General features: G+C 37.5%; 1 pseudogene; it reads right to left on the bottom strand.

The window, feature by feature from the left end:
- Positions 1 to 410: 410 nt before the first annotated feature.
- Positions 411 to 1,956, bottom strand: LOC140234379 (uncharacterized; annotated as a pseudogene).
- Positions 1,957 to 20,903: the final 18,947 nt, after the last annotated feature.

Genomic DNA, 20,903 nt, shown 5'->3' with positions numbered 1-20,903 from the left:
CGTACGTACACCCGACAGCTCTCACTACCTGTTGTGTCGCGGACCGGGAGAGATTTTCATGCGCATGGCTGTTGTGCGGTTTTGTGCATGCACCCATTCGGCCCCATTCGGTAGGTATTCGGGCGTCCATGTTGAAATTACAGTGGACAGCTCGCACGGCGCTCGTGCCCCATCAGGTTTTCGCTGGTGCGCTGCGTAGCGTCGTGTTCGGCATTCGGTACGTACGGGGGTACAATAACGGGAGGAGCAGCTTGTCGTGCTTTTCTACTGAGCTGCGAATCGCCTGCGACGACCGGCTGCCTTTAACACTAACTAAAGTTAGATTTAGGGCCTACAGACAAGTAGGCCTAGGCCTACGGAATATACATTTTTGCTGATGATCAGATACAAATACTCACCCAGTTCTGTTATTAAGCCTGACAGTAGGCAAATCCAATGAACACACGTCAATCCAAGTTCCAATGTACGGTACGTAATGCTTTAAATCCACAGTGTAGCAGCTCAAACAATCGAGATTCGAAGCACAAAAGCAAACGTATTTACACAAGTTGTGGAGTAGTCTGATTGTCTACTTGTTAACGATGTTCACTGTAAAGTGATGAAAGTGATACTGCACAACATTTTTCTGGTCAACATCAAGTTTGTTTGAAACAAAATTCATCGTTTGAGGAGAAGACTGTGAGCTTGGGGGTGACTGTGACTGAACGATGAATGTAGATTTTGGTAACTGCGACAGTGTACTAGACCTAACAACGCTAGTACTTGCGTAACTAGGCCTAGGCCTACTGACGGTAGGCTCAGGTCCAAGATCAACATTAGGCCTAGATTTCCGCACAGGTGGAGGCGTCACAAAGTCCGAGTGGCATTTTTCTGACAAGCATAAGCTCATTTTTCTTTTGTGTCCCTCTGGTACACGGGAGTAGTGTTTCAGACTGGTCTTTTATGTCCAGAAACGCTCATGATGTGTCTAGCCTCAAAACCATGCTCATCCAATGTTGTTATAGCCGTGGCGCGTAGGCAGTGGTTAGTGTAGATTCTTGACGTTTTAGCTTCAGTGCTAATGTTCTTCATTTTGTTTCCCAAAGCGTTCTTGCCAACAACCTGGCGATCGTACCATGGCAAGTCTTGTATCAGGCCTTCCTCCGCTTCATCGTTGTCGTTAGATACACGTAGTGGTACACTGGATTTTAGGTCGCTGCCAGAAATAGGCCACGTCTGGGTTTAAATGGGACATGTACTCACAGAACGACTTAACAGGGCAGTTTTCATCATTTGTTTCGTACATCCGTCCACACTGGCTCCTTGCATCATCATCCTTCTCTCCCCTGTGATTTTTTGTCATTTTGTCTTGTGCTAAGTAGACATACCTTCTATCACTGGAATCTCTAGCGATTTCAAAATCGGTCTTCTTGAAATCTCTGAGATTTTCCCGACCTCTGTTGCAGAGATGTAACATTGTATTCACAAACACAGTGTTTTGTAGTCCTCTCGGGGTAGTACGATCCAAAGCTGATGAAGACAAAATTTTGTCAAAATCTTCTTTGCTAATGGGTTCCTTGTGTGTAGTTGCTCCCTTTCCTTCAGTCTTTAGCTTGTGTAAGACTGCAGCAAAAATGTCATTCGCACGCTTAAACTCTCCGCTATTTACAATGTCCATTGACTTTGTTTTGAGAAAGTGTCTCTGTATAGGCCATAGCGAATCGTGATCATAGACCTTTTCGCGTACAATTCACCATTTGTTCGGCGCACCTCTGCGTAAAACCGTCGCAGGCATTCACATAGGTCCTGCTCAGTGTAGTCATTCTCCACTCGTTCAATGTCAATTGCCCTCGCTCTGCAGTAAGAACTGAATATGTCCAACGCTTGCTTCAGGACGTTTTTGGCGGATTTGGAATCCTTGTCATCCAAAAGCTTTGCAAGCTCGTCGTCGGTCATCAAGTGAAAACGGGGCTCCATTTTGAAGTGTATAGGAACTACTGCTAGTACTAGTATCTAAATCAAAACTTCGCGGGCTGTCAATTTGATGTGCATGGATACGTAATTTAATAGTTAGGCCTACGTCTACTACGTCATGTCCCAGCTAGCCGGACCCGACGACCAGCCAGATCGATGTCAGATGATAGATTATCGATCGAGACTCCAGATATCGATATTAATCGTTCACTTGTCCCAGTTACCGGTGTGGTCCCACACCTTTATATTGGTGTAATTGTTCATATTTCAACCGTAAGAGGGCGACACACATGGAAAAATATATTCATTTGACCAGTTGGTGAAATATAACGAGCTGGGAAAATATAACACTTGCGATCCTCGCAAACAGTATCATGTGACGAGCTCTCGACCAATCACATACCAGAAACTGTCTAAGCCATCTAATATTTATCTATATCTATCTACCACCTATCTTTTCTGTCTATTTGAACTCACTATATTTTTGCAGATAGCGGATCGGGCGGTCACATCTACATATTAGACACAGGCATAAATGTCAACCACATTGACTTCGGTGGCAGAGCCGTATGGGCAGAGAACTTCATAGACCAGAGTGTGAGTCTCGTGTCTGAGCTTTCACTGTCAGGTTTTCCAGCTCGTGTTAATCTGATTGACAGTCAGTTGCAATAAAAGCAACTCGATTGAGAATTTTCATTAACTTTGATACTTTCATCTGTGGTATGAGATTTCTTTAATTTGTCTCCCTCTCTACAAATTAGATTATTTTATACTATACATTTTTATGAAAAATATCATGCCCTCCTGGAGAAGCTGGTAGCAATCACGCGTCATTCAATGACACCAAACAAGAAGAAAGCTATACAGGGTGGCCCAGAAAGAACGGAACACCTAAGATCTTTAATTTAAGCAATATCGTTGACATATGACATTATATTGCATACATTTGGAAAGGCCATTGTTTTTCCAATAGAATAAGACCAATGTTCTAAATATGATCATTTTGCACTCTCAGAGATACCGAAACCAGCGAGAATTTCGGCTTGCCATAAAACTAGTAGAGTTCACAATGTGTGGAATGTGGACAACATTTCGCAACGTTGCGATTTTCCAGCTCAATTTAACATCTCAATGAGCCCAACAGGTCGTCTCATTCACAATGACAAGGGACAATGACAATCACACTGTCCGCACAACATTCCACACATTGTGAACAGCTAATGGTTCTATGGTAAGGCAGACATGCCGGAATTCTCGCTGGTTTCGGTATCTCTGAGCGTGCAAAATGATCACATTTTGAAAATTGCAAGGTAGGGTTCCCCAAAATGGTCACAAAATCATAACGCATCACCAATTGAAGAACTTGGTGTCATTCTATTCGAAAAAGAATGGCCTTTCCATATGTGTGAAAAATAATGACTTAATTGCATCAATAATGCTGATAGTAAAGATCTTAGATGTTCCGTTCTTTTTTGGGGCTACCCTGTATAACCACCAAACTTGTATGCGGATTCAACAAGAGCCCAATATATTTCTCGATGTCGAGCGTCGTATGTTTTCTCTGGAACACTCTGGAAGCTTCCAAGCATGTGGGCTTCCTCGACGAAGGATGCATACATTAATTTGCATAAATTCTTCCATGTATTCATGGCGCAAACATTTCGGTAAAAAAGGGAATCATCGAGAATCATAATTCTGCTTTCCAGGCAATAACGTGTTAATCTGTTGTCTTCTTAACCCCGCCCCCAAAAGCGTTCTATTATTGTTAAAAATACTTTTTTCCACTTTTGAAATTCAAACTGTGTTAACCATTTTAATGTGCATCTTGCCTTATTCCTACATCCACCTGTATTCCTTCAACCCCACCGCATCTTTTTAAGACAAAATTAATGTATTTTCCCTTGTACCTGGCGCCGCTTACCCTCTGGCCCTTCATTCAACACAAGTTGCAAACCGTACGATACATTCTTTAAAAGAAAACTGTACTGACATTTTCTAATTGTGTGATAATTCTTATCTACATTTTTTGATGCCTACTACTGGAAAGAGAGGATTGTAAAACCCAGGATAAGCCTGTAATGATTTTTTGAAAAAAATGAAAACGAGCAATCCATGGAACGATCCACACAATTTGGCCTACGTCACAGGTGCTCTTGGTGCACAACTCCGACATTAGCAAGACGAACTACATAATGCCAATTTACTGATGAAATCTCACACGAAGTACTGCAAAAGCTGTTATTCGGTATAATTGCAATATGGAGCTATAATAAATATGTTAAACAATATCTATTAATCTTTAAAAGCAATCTCTTCGACAGCTTTTTATTTAGATAAAACTTGTGGGGAAATTCCAGATATGCAAAATGAAATTGGCATCGTTATCCGAACGTGCTGCCCATAGAAGACTGTGTGTAAGTAACGTTACGCATTGATGATCATGATCGAGCGATGGTTCGCCAGTTCAAACTTGTATCTAACGTAGATGAGGGCTGAGTGAATCTAAATCCAAATGTAGACTCTCTTCAACGGCACGCACGATTTACGCTTAATGAGATGAAAACGGTACCCAGTATACATAGACTCTGAAATACTAGAACTAGGACTAGGACTACTGAGCAGTCAAGGAGAAGGTTCTACGTGGCAGTCCAAGTTTTGATGAGTAGGACCTACACTCACTCACCGTCGACATTGCAGCTGTAGGCCCTATTTGCACAGCGCTAGGCACAGCGTAACGTTACATACCCCTGCTGCCAGAACTTGAAGAAAGTCCAGACGAAAGTCCAGACTCCAGATCTAGATCTGGACCCTTGTCCTGCAGGCACTGTTGTTCCTGTGCTGGATTTTTCAGGTAAGGTATCTGCTTTATGGATTTCCGATGTTTTGTAGTCGAGATAAATCTCATAGTGGTGTTATTTACACCAAGGACTAATGTTAGATCTAACAGTTTGTTTCAGTAGGCCTACTAGGACCCATATCTCGGAAGAGTGGCCTGACCACGTAGATTCTAACACAGTGTCGCCGCTTCGCGATCCCAGCGCTGGTGTAGGTATAGTGCTAGCGTACTTCCGTATCCATGTAGATATCTCAAAATTCACCTTGCCAATGGCACCAAACTCACAGGAAATATTTTATGATTCATATCCAACAGCTCACGTTAATTGGAAACAAATCACATGTCGGGAAGCGTAAGTGTAGATGTCGACTTTCCTGTCGGCGTCGCTAAAAATAGATCTGCTCTACGACTAACACGAGTGCGTGATTGCGGCCAGGCCCTACCTACCTGCTGCGCACGCACAGGCTGAAGTTAGCCATTTAATATCATGAGACAAATCTTTCAAGTAAGCGGGGGCAATAAATAAATTTACAAATTATTTGTGGTAAGTTGAATGAAAAATGTAGTTCCTATATCACACAAGTCGCAAAAATCATTACACTTTTGAATTTAGTTCTCGCGTAAATTCCCTGTTCGCACAGTACCATTCGGCTAACTTCGGTTCTAGATTGTGCATCTTGCGTTCGCCAAGATCTCTCGCGAAGAGTGATTTTTTTTTGAGTGACGACTTAAAAGTTGACGTCAATATTGATACTTCTCGATTACTGATTTCGTTCAAATATAAGAGAATACTTTGAAATATGCTATGAAGTATATCCTGTAATTTTGGTGCGATTTGGTTTAGTGAAATTTGAGATATCTACATGGATAGAACAGTACACAAGCGCCGCCTGCTAGCTAAATTAGGCCTAAGCGTCGTCTGCTACTCGATACAAATTAACGCACGCGTATGCGAGCACTTGTAATCAGTAATAGTGAGAGCACCTGTGACATCATAACATCCGGGCTCGTCAGATCATTAGCATAATTCTCACCTAAAAAGTTCCATTTTTGACATTAAATTACGGACTTAATCTTTATGAGATTTTGATTCTGTTTGCACCGCTGGGTCTTTTAGAATTAAAAGAACAACATATAAAAAAATAAAAAACCGGTAGAATGCCCTTTTAACAGGTAACGGATGGTATTTACAGTGTGTTCATCCATCAAGTCCAGAAACCATAATAACCATTTTTTTTTTCGTTTGTGCTGTATCTGTTTCTCTTCATTACAACTTTTTACTAATAACTTTGAAGTATCACAAGGTATAGAGTGAGAAAAAATGACCCATGTTATAGTTTGACTGTCTGTATAAGCTGAAAATATTTTCGTACCTTTCAACTGCTAAATTGGATAGGCAAGGTACGCTTAAAAGTGAATTTTCCTGCTTCTCAGTCAAAGAATCATTTCGTTAATTGCTTTCCAGTTTCTCGCAAATCAAATAAATTTGACCAATATCATTGAATCTCTCTACAATACAGAATACGCAGTAAAATTCTAAGGAGAAAGTGTAGTTATAACAACAAGAAGATTTTATTCCAGGACACGAAGGTTTATTGCAACCATTTTGCTCTCTATTATTGCTTTGTTCTTGCCATTTTGTTAATCACAGAAATCAGACTGTAATGGGCATGGAACCCACTGTGCAGGCACGGCGGCTGGTTCCAACTCCGGTGTCGCTAAAAAGACAAATGTGTACGCGGTGAAAGTTTGCGACTGCAAAGGAACGTGCTCTTCTTTTGCCACGGTGGAGGGTGAGTTATAGTGTAAATGTGAGATAAATGTAAACATGTGAGATAAATGTAAACAAACTACAACAATACTTCTATCCTATTGTACGTAATAAGTGAAACAACGAAATAAAAAACAAACAAACCCTAAAATGTTGATAAATACAGAAAAGAAGAACTCTTTTTTTTTTTCAATGACAAACTGTAGCTAATGAAAGTCTTGTGTAATCTTATCATCTAGGATAGCAATGAATGGGATACCATATAGTCCACTTTCTACTGTCCGCGCCTTTTTTCGTAACAAAGCGACAGATTGTCTCATGAATATTTGAATTAAATTGAATAACTGAAGCTGCACTGGTCTTACACTCGAGACACAGTGAACAGTTCCAGAACGTTTTTTTTTTTTTCCTTTCATATTTCACGTGACATCGAGATACATCAAAAAAAGAAAAAAAAAAGAACACAAACCAAGCAAGATACACAATATGATATAAATCGGGTCATGAAAAGAAAGTGTGTCAGCGTACATAATATACATGAGACAATTACTTCTGAAATATGATGGGACCGCAAAAGCAAAGCTTGTAAACGCAGGTTCCAGGAAAAAATACCAATGTAAATTTGCTATACAATCAGTGGAAATAGGACACAAAGTAATAATGACGAAACTATATGAAAGCTAAAATGTCAAGGTACAAAGGGAAGAAGAAATAGAAGAGAAGAAAAAGAAAAAGGAAAAACAAGAACCCAGAGAATACGAACTGAGTAAAAAAAAAAAAGCATATAGATACACAAGTGTACGAACACATATCTAGAATGAAGTTCATAACGAGTATAAAATGTAATACAGGTATTGATGTAGTGACTATATAATGGGAGCATAAACTAGAGGTAAATCGATCCTACACTGCAGGTTGATCCGCCATATATCGAGTGAGGATACTGCTGATAACATATTAAAAAATTCTAAGCAGGTAGGTTATGTTCATTAAGTAATGTAAAGTTTAATTTTTGTTTAAATGTAAACATATTAGAACATTTTGATTAAGATGGGGCAGATCATTCAAGAATTTTGATCCAAGGAGCAAGGAGTGTGCGAGTACGTGGAAGGTGAAATGATCTCTTTTTCTTGTTGGGTAAGCATGAACTGCATTGTTTTTCTGAAACATGTGGGTAAATACGTCAGGTAAGCCGTTAGCTGATAACTGAAACATAATGTGCCTAAGTTGTATAACCCCCCCCCCCAAAAAAAAAAAAAAAAAAGAGAAAAATCAGCAACCTTAAAGGGGATAGCTAGTAACTGATCAGTGGGAATGCTGGTTGATGATTGTTCCAATCCTTGTGGGATTCATTTAAGAGTACATTATATATCTATTGTTGTGTGAAAGTTATTTGCTTCAGAATGGTCTCATATTCAAGTAATGTGCAGTTTAATGTTTCCAGGTTAGCTTGCCTGCACAGTGACGAGGCATTAAACTGCATATTACTTGGAGACCGCTCTGAAGCAAATAATTTTCACACAACAATATAGATATGTAATGTACTCTTAAAGCAATCATCCCCCAGCATTCCCACTGATTCCCACTGATCAGTTACTAGCCATCCCCTTTTAGTTCAAAGAAGAAATAATTCATGTGGCAATAAAAATCGGCTAACGAATAGCCGTTTTTTGTAGTTTGAAAATTTTATCAATGAGTGATTTCCCCGGGGCAAGTATACCGTAATTGAGATAAGGTAAAATAAGCGTTGAATATACATTTTTCAAAATATACTTAGGAAAAAAATGTTTCAGCTTATTTAAAATCCTATTTTTTCTTGGGAGCATCTTAGCTAAATAATCTATGTGATATTTCCATGTTAATTCGTTGTCAATATAAAGACCTAAAAATTTAGATGATTGAACTTGAATCAAACAATCATTATTCATTTTTATAGCGCCAGGCAAATGGGCATCAGAGTTACTAAATAACATTTAAACGGTTTTGTTTACATTAAAAGACAACTTGTTTGCTTGAATCCACATTTGATCCGACTTTAATTCTATCTTCATTACATCTTAAAGGGTTATTGGGTTTCCATGTAAAAAGAGATATTAGAATTATCGGCAAAAAGAAGAAAAGATAAAACATTGGATGAATTTTTAAAATCATTCATATACAAAATTAACAAAAGTGGGCCTATAAGGGATCCTTGAGGGACCCCGCAAGATATTGTTTTTAAACTGGAACTACAGCCGTTAATAATGGGTCGGAGGCATAAACGCTAGCAATTGCTTGTGCTAGCCTTTTACTTGAATCCGTATGCATTTGCTTGCTGCCAGCAAGCAATTGCTTAGAGACCAATCATTTGCTTAAAAACGAATGCAGACCTTTTGCTTGTCTTGCTAGCAATTGCTTACGATTTCCCAAGCTCTGTAAAATGAGCTTGAGCTTTTGCTTAACTGGAACGTTCCCTTTTAAGTATATATTTTTTTTTATTCATAAAGGAAAGACCACATTTGTGCAGGAGTGGTATAAATCTACAATAACTCCTAAGTAGTGTAAGAAACTTTTCGTTTCAACGACGGGAATGTCCAGTGGTTAGCACGCAAAATGTGATGGAAAACAGGTACGATGTCTGATTCAGTGGAGAGCAAGGAGACCTCTCTCCACGTGCGATCTGACAGATCCGGGCAGTGATGGGAATCAGCCAGTATGTGTGTGTGTGTGTATAGATGTGTGTGTGCGTCTGTGTGTGCATTTAACAGTGTCGTTTCATAGCTCCTTTGCTATGTCAGGAAATGTTCCGCGCACAGATGCCCTTTCAAATGCATGCTGTCACACTCGCCTTTGTTCTTGTGTTCGCACAGGCGTGACGTCCCTTTTGTTGAAAACGCAAGCAATAATATTTATTTATTACTTGTGCTGGACAAGCAAAAGGTATAGGCACAAGCAAAAGGTTATGCATATGGATTTAAGCAATTGCTTGAGCTAGACCATTTGCTAGACGAGCTTGTGATTTTTCTTGAAGCAATTGCTTGTAAGCAATTGCTTGTTTTACGCATTCGGCCCATTGACAAACTGTTTCCTGTTGGTTAGGTAGCTCCCGAACCAGTCCAAGGCCTTTTTACGTATCCCATAGTGCGAGAGTTTATAAAACAAAATATCGTGATCGATACTGTCAAAGGCCTTCGTTGGACAGGTCTAGGAATATACTAACTGTATGTGGTGAGTTGTCAATAGCGTGGGCTACTTTATCGATAAAAGCAAGCAAGTGTTGTTGTTGTTTTTTCTAAATCCAAATTGAGACTCACAAAAAAATATTGCATTCGTTTAAGAACTTGATCACACGAGAAAAAATCAAATTTTCGAGAATTTTGGAAATCGCGGTCAAAAGAGAAATTGGACGATAATTACTAACGTCTTCTTTATTACCTTTTTGTAAACCCGGGGCCCGTTTCATAAAACTTGTCATCAGTGACAAGTTATCATAGATGTGACAAGCTTCTGAAATCCTCGCATCTGATTGGCTGAGAGCAAATTTGTCATAGGAATGTGGCACTTGTTACTGATGACAAGTTTTATGAAACGGGCCCCAGAACAACTTTGGTAATTTTCATTTGACTAGGCCAGTAATAAGTGACAAATTTAATATTATGTTAAAAGGAGACAATATTGCGGATATGATATTTTTCAATAAAGAATTCGTAATGCCATCATGTCCAGCACTCTTTTTTGCTTTTAACTTGAGAAGTACGTCCCTCACCTCGTATTCTTGGATAGGATTAAAAAACACAGATTGAGGATTTGGATCAGTTAAAAAATAATGAAATTCTGTATCTGTTACTGGGATACTACTAGCTACAGACTGGGGCCTAAATCAACAACAACAACAACAACAACAACAACAACAACAACAACAACAACAACAACAACAATCATTACACGCATTAGCAACATGTACCGGATTTTGGATCAAGATACCATGCTGACATATTTCCTTCACTTGTTCTGATTTATCTTTAACTTTGAGAACTTCATTTATCATCTTCCACGTACTCTTGGTATCATTTTTGTAAAGTTCAAACTGCCTCGTGAAATAACTCGTCTTAGCAAGTCTCAAGTAGTTGTAAGAATATTACGATAACGAGCATATTTACCTTTCGTATTCCTCTGTGACGGGGCGATCGTTAGCGGCCGTTAACGATCTCCCCGTCACTGTACAGGCATGCTAACCTGGAAACATTAAACTGCACATTACTTGAATGTGAGACCATTCTGAAGCAAATAATTTTCACACAACAATAGATATATAATGTACTCTTAAATGAATCCCACAAGGATTGGAACAATCTTCCTCCAGCATTCCCACTCATCAGTTACTAGCCATCCCCTTTAATACACATTCCAAACAATAGGTCAATTACATAGGAACAAAACAAAATATGTTCCATATTATATATACATACATAAACCGTGGATTGTAGTTGTTTTCTGGGAGCAATCTGGTAAGATTATTGTTATATCAATGTACCTCCACAAGTTTAAAATGTGAAAATGAATTGTAAATCAATCAATATAGGTAAGACTTTTAGTATGTTCAGTGTTTAATATGAGTATTATAGAATTTATGGTGAAGAATTAATGTACATTTTCTTTTTTTTTTTACTTTTATTTTTATGAAGTACTACCTGGTAATGGCTCTTAAGCAGTTTGAGAATTTATTCTCAACATTCTTTGGAATTTATCATTTAACACTGATATTCATTCATTCATTCGCTTTATTTCATTCTTCAGATAAAAATGGGAAATAAGAATCATTCATATATATACACAATATGTACAGGTATAAAAATGTTAAAAAGTATATCAGCAAACAAATACTAGAACAAACAGAGTGCATTATAATAAAAAAAAATGAAATAGGATGTATCAGCAAAGGCCTATGAGGTTTGACAGATAGATACACCCATTATGTATGACATAGAAATAAATCTACAGCACAAATTTACTCAATGTGTGTTTTTGTGTGAGCGGGTGTGTGAATGTGTGTGTATATAGGATGTTTGACAGGAGGTTGCGTGAAACAAAAAGACAAAAAGATAAAACTTAAATTTAGTTTTCAATGAATTCAGAAATTGAATATTGCGTAACGATGGAAGCAGAGAATTCCACATATATAGGGCCCAATATACCGAATTGATTTACAGGGAATGGGAAATCAATCTAGATCTCTGAAAGAGTTGTCTATTTTTAGTATCATGATTGTGTATATCCAGATTCAAAGAAAACATTTCCATCAGATACTCCGGTACTATATTGGAAAAGTAACGATGCATAATCATGCAAATACTTAGTTTATGAGTATCACAAACATTTAAAGTGTTCAAACGATAGAATTAAAGGCATAGATGAAGCATAAAATTCGGCATTTGAACATATACGCAGAGCCATTTTTTGAAGACGATGCAGTTTGCAGAGTTTGGACGGGTATGCAGTGGCCAACACAGTGTTGCAATACATAATATATGGAAGAATAAATGCATTGTACATCACAAACAAATTACGAAGGGGGACAAAATGCTTTAGGGATACAGAAGTATACCGATGATCCTGGAAACTTTCGAACTGACATGATTAGTATGAAAATCCTAGGCAAAATTTTGGTCTGATATCACTCCTAAGTATGTTACTACTGAGAAGTGTTCAATTTCAGTGTCATTTATATACAGTGATATGTTATCATAATTTCCACTCAAATTTTTGCGAATAACAAAATACAGCATTATATTGGTTTGAGAACATTCGAAGATAAGTTATTACAAAGAAGCCAAGTATGAACTAAATTCAGATTTTCATTGATGGAATTAATCAAAACTGAAAAATCAGAATGGGATGCTACTAAAGTAGTGTCATCTGCAAATAATAAAAACTGAAAAAGCCGGTGCACATTTTACAATATCATTTGTATAAATAGAAAACAAAAGGGGTCCTAATATGGACCCCTGGGAAACACCGCATAATAATGAATTGCTATTAGAACAGTAAGTATTGTACAAAGTGTATTGTTTTCGCCCAGTTGAATAACTATGGAACCACTGGTATGGTATACCAGGAACCCCATAATGTTGCAGTTTGGACAGTAAAACTGAGTGGGAAAGGGTGTCGAAGACCTTTGATAAATTCATAAATATTGCAATTGCATGCTTATTTTTATTTAAAAGATTTAATACCCGATCATATAACTCAATTATGGCAAACTCAGTGGAATGATGAGAACGGAAACCATACTGATGAGAACAAAGAATATTATTCTGATTAAGAAAAGTGTAAACCTATCAAATGTTATTCTCTCCAATATTTCTAAGAAAACCGGTAGTACTGATATAGGTCTGTAGTTATTACAATTATTCTCTTCTCCTTTCTTAAAAACAGAAATAACTTCAGCAGTTTTCATACTGTACTGGACGGAAATACACCGCTTTCGAGAGATTAATTACATATTTGTACAAATGGTTTAATCACAAATGATTTTACAATGGAAGCAGGTATATTATTAAAACCAGCACTCTTGTTGCCATCAATTTTGTGAACAATATCATATATTTCTGATTCAGAAACCGGTTTGAAAAAGAAAGAACGTTCAAACTTACCGGAGAGAAAATCAGAAAAACTCATAGACGTATCTGATGTGTCAATCGAACGAGACAAATTTGGACCAACATCAACAAAATGTTCATTTAAAATATTTGCTATTAAAACTTGATCATATATTACAATACCATCTTTTCCTTGTACTATAAAAAATTCTGGCAAATTACGATCAGTTTTTCCCAGAGTCCGGTAATAAATTTCCACATATATTTTAAATAATATTTACTCTTACAAAATTCATCATAACATTTTTTTTTTCATTTAGCTTGTCGAATAACAGAGTTCAATTTATTACGATATTGCTTATAAAATAATTCATTACTCTTGTTTGGATTCAAGTTATACAATTTGAATAATCTGTTTTTCTTCTTGATTGACTTCAGTATTGCTCGTGTAATCCAGGGCTTTTTAATCCTTTTATCAGCAGAACCCCGTTTTCTAAGCGGCATATGTTCATTGAAAATAAACAGAGAACGGTCTAAAAATAACTCATAGGCAAGATTGGCTCAAGGATATCTGACCAGTCAGCGTCAGTCAGTGATGATAATGAAAGAAGGTGCTATTTTCCGTGATAATACACTATGCTTTCTACTAGATTTGAACTCAACATAGCTAAAGAAGAAACAGAAAAAAAAAACTGGATAATGATCACTCAAATCAGAGAGTAAGATGCCAGAAATGAAATAATGGTCAGAAGAATTGGTACAAATGTTGTCCATAAGAATTGGTACAAATATTGTCCATAAGAATAGCTTAACTAGAACATACAAGAGTTGGTTTATATATCGGGGGGGGGGGGGGACCCCATTGAGGAAAGCATATCAATGTAATTCTGAATGATGCTGTAATGGTCATACTGCATGTAACAAATCAGGATTCAAATCACCCATAATAAAACATACTTTCGACATTGCATTCAATGTTTTCAAAACTAGATCCAAGGATTTTATAAAATCACCGACATTCGAAGAAGGTTAACGATATACAATTCCAATTATGATCTTGTTCTTAATGGCATCCGTGGTTTCAATGAAAAGATATTCTACGCCATCAACAGACAATTCAAAAATTTGTAAAGTTTGAACAGACAGACTTTCTCTCACATATAATGCTACTCCTCCGCCTCGGCCTTCAATACGATTGGCTTGAAACATATTTTACCCCTGTAGTAAAAAAATTACTTGATTTACTGCTCATCCATGTCTCCGTTACTCCTATAACAGAAAAGGGGAACTTAAGAACCTGTAAACTTTTACAAAGTTTATCAAAATTCTTATTCAAACTTCTAGCATTAATGGATCAGGCGAAGCTTGTCCATCAACGCATTGATAGATACTGAATCACGAAACGGTTCAAAATCAAATAGTTGCAATCAGAATAGGAATTCTCATTGTCATCAGAATTGACCGAAAAATCAGTGCCTAGATACCCACAGTATATATAGACAGTGTTTATAGACAGTATAGTTCCATGCCAGTAGAAAAGCAGTAGAAACCATTTGATACCAGTTGATACCAATTCAATCATACTGGTATCAATTTACCAGTTGAAACCAGTTAAAGTCTACTGGTGGCCAGTTGTAATACCATTTCCAGTATCACTGTACCAGTTGGTAACAGTTTCTGCCAGTTAAAGTCTTACCGGTAATAGTTGATATCAGTTCAAGTCTCATTGTGCACCAGCTGATACCAATTGAAGTCTATTGGTCTATAAGTTGACACCAGTTGAAGTTCCCAGTTGATTCCAGTTCAAGTCTAAATGTGGGCCACGGTATTGCAATCTACTGGTACAAGTTGATACCAGTTGACGTCTTATTGGTATCAGTTTATACCAGTTGAAGTTGCACTGCTTACCAGTTGAAACCAGTACAAGTCTAGTGGTTGCCAGTTGATACCATTTCAAGCATTTCTCTGTACCGGTTGGTAACAGTTCCTGCCAGTTGAAATCTTACTGGTACCAGTTGATACCAGTTCAAGTCTCACTGTGTACCAGTTGATACCAATATAAATCTACTGCACTGGTCTAAAAGTTGATACCAGTTCAAGTCTTAATGTGTACCACGGTGCCACTTGATACCAATTACAATCAATACTGGTACAAGTTGATAACAGTTGCAGTCTTACTGGTATCAGTTGATACCAGTTCAAGTCTCATTTTATACCAGTTGATACCAGTTGAGGTCTTAGGGTAATGGTGCCTGCGGCTGATGACAGTTTGAGTCTTATCTGGTACCAGTTGACACCAGCTAAAGTCTACTTCTTGAATACGATCAGTTCATCAAACTGAATTAAAAAGTAAACAAAACTGATAGTTAAACATCAAAGTAAAAAGTAAACAAAACAAAATAAAACAAAACATTTGACATGATTGAGCTTGGACTCTAAATGATTCAACTAAATTCAACTGGAACCAATTTAGATCAGTTGATACTTTAACTGACAGACTGTATTTTGACCAGTTTGTATGTGTTTGTATATGTGTGTGTGTGCGTGCGAGTGTGTGTGTGTCGGTTTGTGTGCAAATAGCTAGTTGGAGTGAAATTTTGAGATTTCTGAGATTTATGTTAGGACTTTTGGAATGATTTTGCGAAACCACAGGGAGGCGTTGCGAAACCAGGGAGGTGGAAAGTTCCCACACAAGATCATGATCGCCGCTGCGTCTGTACACATATGACAAGTGCGATCCACAGACTTTTCGTACATAGGTATTACGCATAGGCGCCGGAAGTGGGGGGGCAGGGGGGGGGGCCGCCCCCCCCCCCTTAATTTCCAAAGCTAAAAAAAAAAAAATATATATATATATATATATATATATATATATATGTATATATATAGCTACAAACGGCAGTTTGGGGACTGTAAAATGTCAAAATTAATCGTCAAATTTATTCGTTATGCCATTTTCCTAACGTTGCAGCAAGTAATTGCCAGCAGTTGAGCCCGGTGCGCCTCCCCCTTAATTTCCAAAGCGAAAAACATAGCTACAACGGCAATTTTTGAACTGTAGAATGTCAAAATTTTCAAGCTCGCTCGCTTCGCTTGCTCGCATTTAATCATTATGCCATTCTCCTAATGTTGCAGCCAGTAATTGCCAGCAGTTGCGCCCGATGCGCCCCCATTAATTTCCAAAGCGAAAGATATAGCTCGCTGCTCGCTCGCATTTTATTGTTATGCAATTCTCCTGATGTTGCTGACAGTATATAATTTGTCGTTTCACACCGTCATTCCATAATCCATGTAAGGAAAACTTACAATGTTGCTCAATGACTGCGTTGTATCACATTCCTTAATGTATTGTAGTCCCATTATTGCGCACGCACACACGCACATGCATACACACCGTCAAAATTACTTTTCCACAAGGTGCCCACCCCCAATGTTTCGACCCACCGTACGCCACTTTACATATATATATATATATATATATATATATATATATATATATGTATATATATATATATATATAGATGTGTGTGTGTGTGTGTATTGTGTAACATATGTATGGTCTATCGTGAGCCCCCTCCAATATTTGCCCCCCCCCCCCCAATCCAAAACTGCTTCCGGCGCGCCTGGTATTACGTACACACGCGCGCACACACATCACATCATACACAATACAGACTACCAGAACTCCTTCAGGTGCTTTACGTCCTTCGTAATGAATATTCATAAATGTCTCTCGCTCTTGGCAGTGAGAATGGTACATTTGCGGCTGTTATTCATGAGATAATCCCTCGCTTGGTTACGGAAAAAAAAAAAGTGCTTCCGCGACTGTATTCCTAGCATTCATGCCTGCAGTGTGCCTACCACGTACGTTGATAACGCTGAATTACACAAAAAGAGTTTTGTTTTTGTTTTTTCAGGGAGTACTTAAAGAAGTCCAAATATAAGTTAGTCTGATAAAAGAGTAAAATCTTACGCGTTCAACGGTTAAAAATTTGGCTGAAATTGTATGAAAAATAAGGAAGTTATGACATTTTGAAATTTTTCTGATTTCTGCAAAACAGTTCTTGTACAGTGGATATGAATATGCAAATGAGTGAGCTAACCATAATACCCTCACAGTTCTCTATATATTGACCATGTCCAAAAAAAAAAAAAGACGAAAATACGATGTTTGTGACATTGAAGTCTGAAACACGACGTTATTTCTGGTTTAATAACTTCAGAATAGTGATCAGTTATGACATACGAGGATTTTAGCCTCGGGCATAATTGTGTTTCAATTAAAAACAAACAAACAAGAAATGTCAAACTTTTATGTACACACTTGTATGGTAAGTTGTGAAGCAGATGCTCACTTTGCCATTTGCATATTCATATTAACTGTTCTAGAACTGTTTCCTCCCAAAACAGTAAACCTTCAAAGTGTTTTAACTTTCTTATTTTTTGTCCGGTCTCGACCAAATTTATACCGTTGAACTCGTAATATTTTACTCTTTCAATTCAGACTAACTTACATTTGGACCAGATTTCCCCTTTAACAGTGGAGTGACGCGATAAGCGGTTGGGCACGTTGTGTGGGGTGCATACATGACTGAATGCATGTGTTAGTGTGGAATTCGATATGCGGGCGTCCATCATCAGGACTAGGGATACCAGGGAATGTTGCGCGTGTTGGGGCCAATTTTGCACGAAACGAAGACAGGTGCATGATTTCCCCTGGTAATCAAAAAAAAAAAAAAAAAGGAAAAGCAGTATATGTAATCATAATCTACTAGAGAAGGCATCAACAACTACAAGTAGTAACCACTTCTAAAATAATTTGAGGGAGATTCTACACTAAAAAGGATCGACCTGCTCTCGTAACCGTTTACTGTTTTAGATGGTTTAGACGGTTTTGATGGTTTTGAACTTATAACAAATAATAAAAAACAGAAAAAAGCGGGGAGATGGATTATCTCACAAAATTTAGATTGCAATGTCTGAGAAAAATGTAGCGTAATGTAAGAATTTTTTTGAGAATGTCTTTATTGAGATCAAGACTTTAAATGGAGGTAATATTACAATTAGGGGGATTTATCGACCGCAAGGATTTAAACCATTGTTAACCATTATTAGACGAAACAAAAACCCAGCTTTCGTGCTTCAAAATAGTTCTAAAATGTGAGTGAGGGATAGAAACAACCAGTGCAAAAAACAAAACAAAACAACAACGTTAGTCTGTATAATCAATGTGAAAAATTGTAGAATACAAGAAATAAATGAATAAATGCGAACAGTACTTATGATAATCTTGTTTCTATACTTAACCGACGACAGTTATAGTAATAGTGAGAAAAATGGTGATATCTCCTTATAATTGCAAATTTTTCATATGGTACGATGTTTTGTGATAAAAGTGACCTATAGGCCTACATGATATATTCAAAAAATGTGATATGATATCACTATTCCCAATAGAAAACAGTAACTTTAATCCCTTCTGAATTATTTTGTGGCCTTTTCTCTGACAGTTATATTAATAATAGCACATGTATTGTAATGTGCGATTTTGATTTCAATCTTTTTTATTAAAATGGCAATTCTTCATTTGCAGATTTGTGATATTGACTTATCCTTTAGACATTATATGAATATTTTAACTACTAATTATGATTCTCGCGTAGCCCTACCCCTCCAAGAACTTCCCATTCAAATCATAAAAAGTACCACGTCAACAATGGATTATAAAATCTCTTCTCAGGAGCATTTTGTGCGCGCCACGAGATCGAAACCCACGAGTCATACACTCCATGAGTCATATAGCCCATGATTTTCTTCTCTTTCACACATTTTCAATAAATCCATATTGAGTGATAGTGTCCCCTAAAAAAATGAAAGCAGCAAAAGTGATCCCTGTTTTTAAGAAGGGACTGAAACACTCGGTGAAAAATTATCGACGAATTTCTTCGTTGAATTTATTTGTTAGTCTTTGTTGATGTCTAAAATTCTTTAAAGGTTAGTTTATAAGAGTTTACTAAAAAATTTTATCAACCATAACATTTCATCAAATTTTCAGTTTGGTTTCAGTTTGGTTTCAGAAACATTACAGCACAACACACGTCATGTATTATTTGCTTTAAAAACAAGATAGCTCTTGCTTCAGACAACTTTGAACATACGATTTGATTTTTTTTCTTCTTTTTTTAGAGATTTTAAAAGCAAAAGCGATAAGCAAAGAAATTTGACTTTATAAGCTGTGTTAGTATGGAATTTTTGGATTGCCTTTGAGAATGGTTTAAGAACTACTTAACAGACAGAAAGCAATTTGATAACATTGACCACGATTCACAGTTAAATTCGTTTTCGTGTTGGGTTCCACAGGACTCCGTCCTGGACTCACTTTTGTTTATCTTATACTTAAAGGATCTTCAAAATGATTGCAAATGTGATCATTCATTTGTTTTGCCTATTTCTTTTTAAATCAAAACTATGATAAAGAAATTGATATGATAAATAGTGAGCTTAGATTTGTGCAGTCTTAAACAAACCGTCTTTTATATATAGCACAAACTCTGGTATTCAGTAAAAAAAAAAAAAAAAAAAAAATCGTGGAATGTTATTCCACATGATGCGAAAGCAAAAAATATAAGATTAATGCAGATCGATAACACGAAATTTTCAGGGCTTTGGATTGCCAGGGAATTGTCTTGCAAAACTCACATTCATTTCATAACGAAAATAACCTTATTTTGTCTAGAAATACTCTGCTTTTGAATAACCATTATTCTAAGTTATATTTGTCGAGCTCACCGGAGGTGCGGGGAGACTGAGGGATCGCCTACGGCGTCTGTCCGTCCGTCGTCCGTTAGTAACGCTACATAGACTTGAATAACTCTCTACTGAGGACTTCAATTTCAATCAAACCTGGAGGGAAGAGTGGTTATTCAAAGTTACACATTTTTACAAAACAAGAAGGTCACCTCAATGTCAAAGCTTACAGACAGGGGTCAATGAACTTTAGGGCCCAATGTTAAGTTTTAACTGCGCGTTTCGAGTATGGCTCATAACTTTTGATATGTATGTCCGTTTGTGACCAAACTTGGATGGTAGATGTCCCTTGGGGAGTTGAAGGTCACCACTAGGTCAAAAGGCACAGATAGGGGTCAGCGAACTTTTTGGGCCCAATGTTGATTTTTTATGGTGCATTTTGATTATGGCTCATAAGTTTTTATCCATATATCCATTTGTGACCAAACTTGGATGGTAAATGTCCCTTGGGGAGTTGAAGGTCACCACAAGGTCAAAGGTCACAGACATGTGTCAACGAACTTTTAGGCCACAATGATAAGTTTTTATGGCGCATTTTGATTATGGCTCATAACTTTTGATCCATATATATTTGTTGAAGAGCCCATCGGAGATGCGGAGAGACTATAGGACTGCCTGCGGCGTCTGTCCGGCGTCTATCGTTTTGTCGTCGTCCGTCCGTCCTACCGTCGCGTCGTCCGTCGGTAACACTACAAAGACTTGGATGACCCTCTACTGAGGACTTCAATTTCAATCAATCTTGGAGGGAAGAGTGGTTATGCGAAGTTACACATTTTACCAAATAAGAAGTTCACCTCAAGGCCAATGGTTACAGACAGAGGTCAATGAACTTTAGGGCCCAATGTTAAGCCTTTACGGTACGTTTCAATTATGGCTCATAAGCTTTGATGTATATGTCCGTTTGTAACCAAACTTGGATGGTAGATGTCCCTCGGGGAGTTGAAGGTCACCACAAGGT

The sequence above is a fragment of the Diadema setosum genome, chromosome 10 (genome assembly GCF_964275005.1).
Source record: "Diadema setosum chromosome 10, eeDiaSeto1, whole genome shotgun sequence".
In the NCBI taxonomy this organism is placed as follows: Eukaryota; Metazoa; Echinodermata; class Echinoidea; order Diadematoida; family Diadematidae; genus Diadema; species Diadema setosum.
Note: the sequence above shows the minus strand (reverse complement) of the source record. Positions and strands in the feature narration are given on the sequence as shown.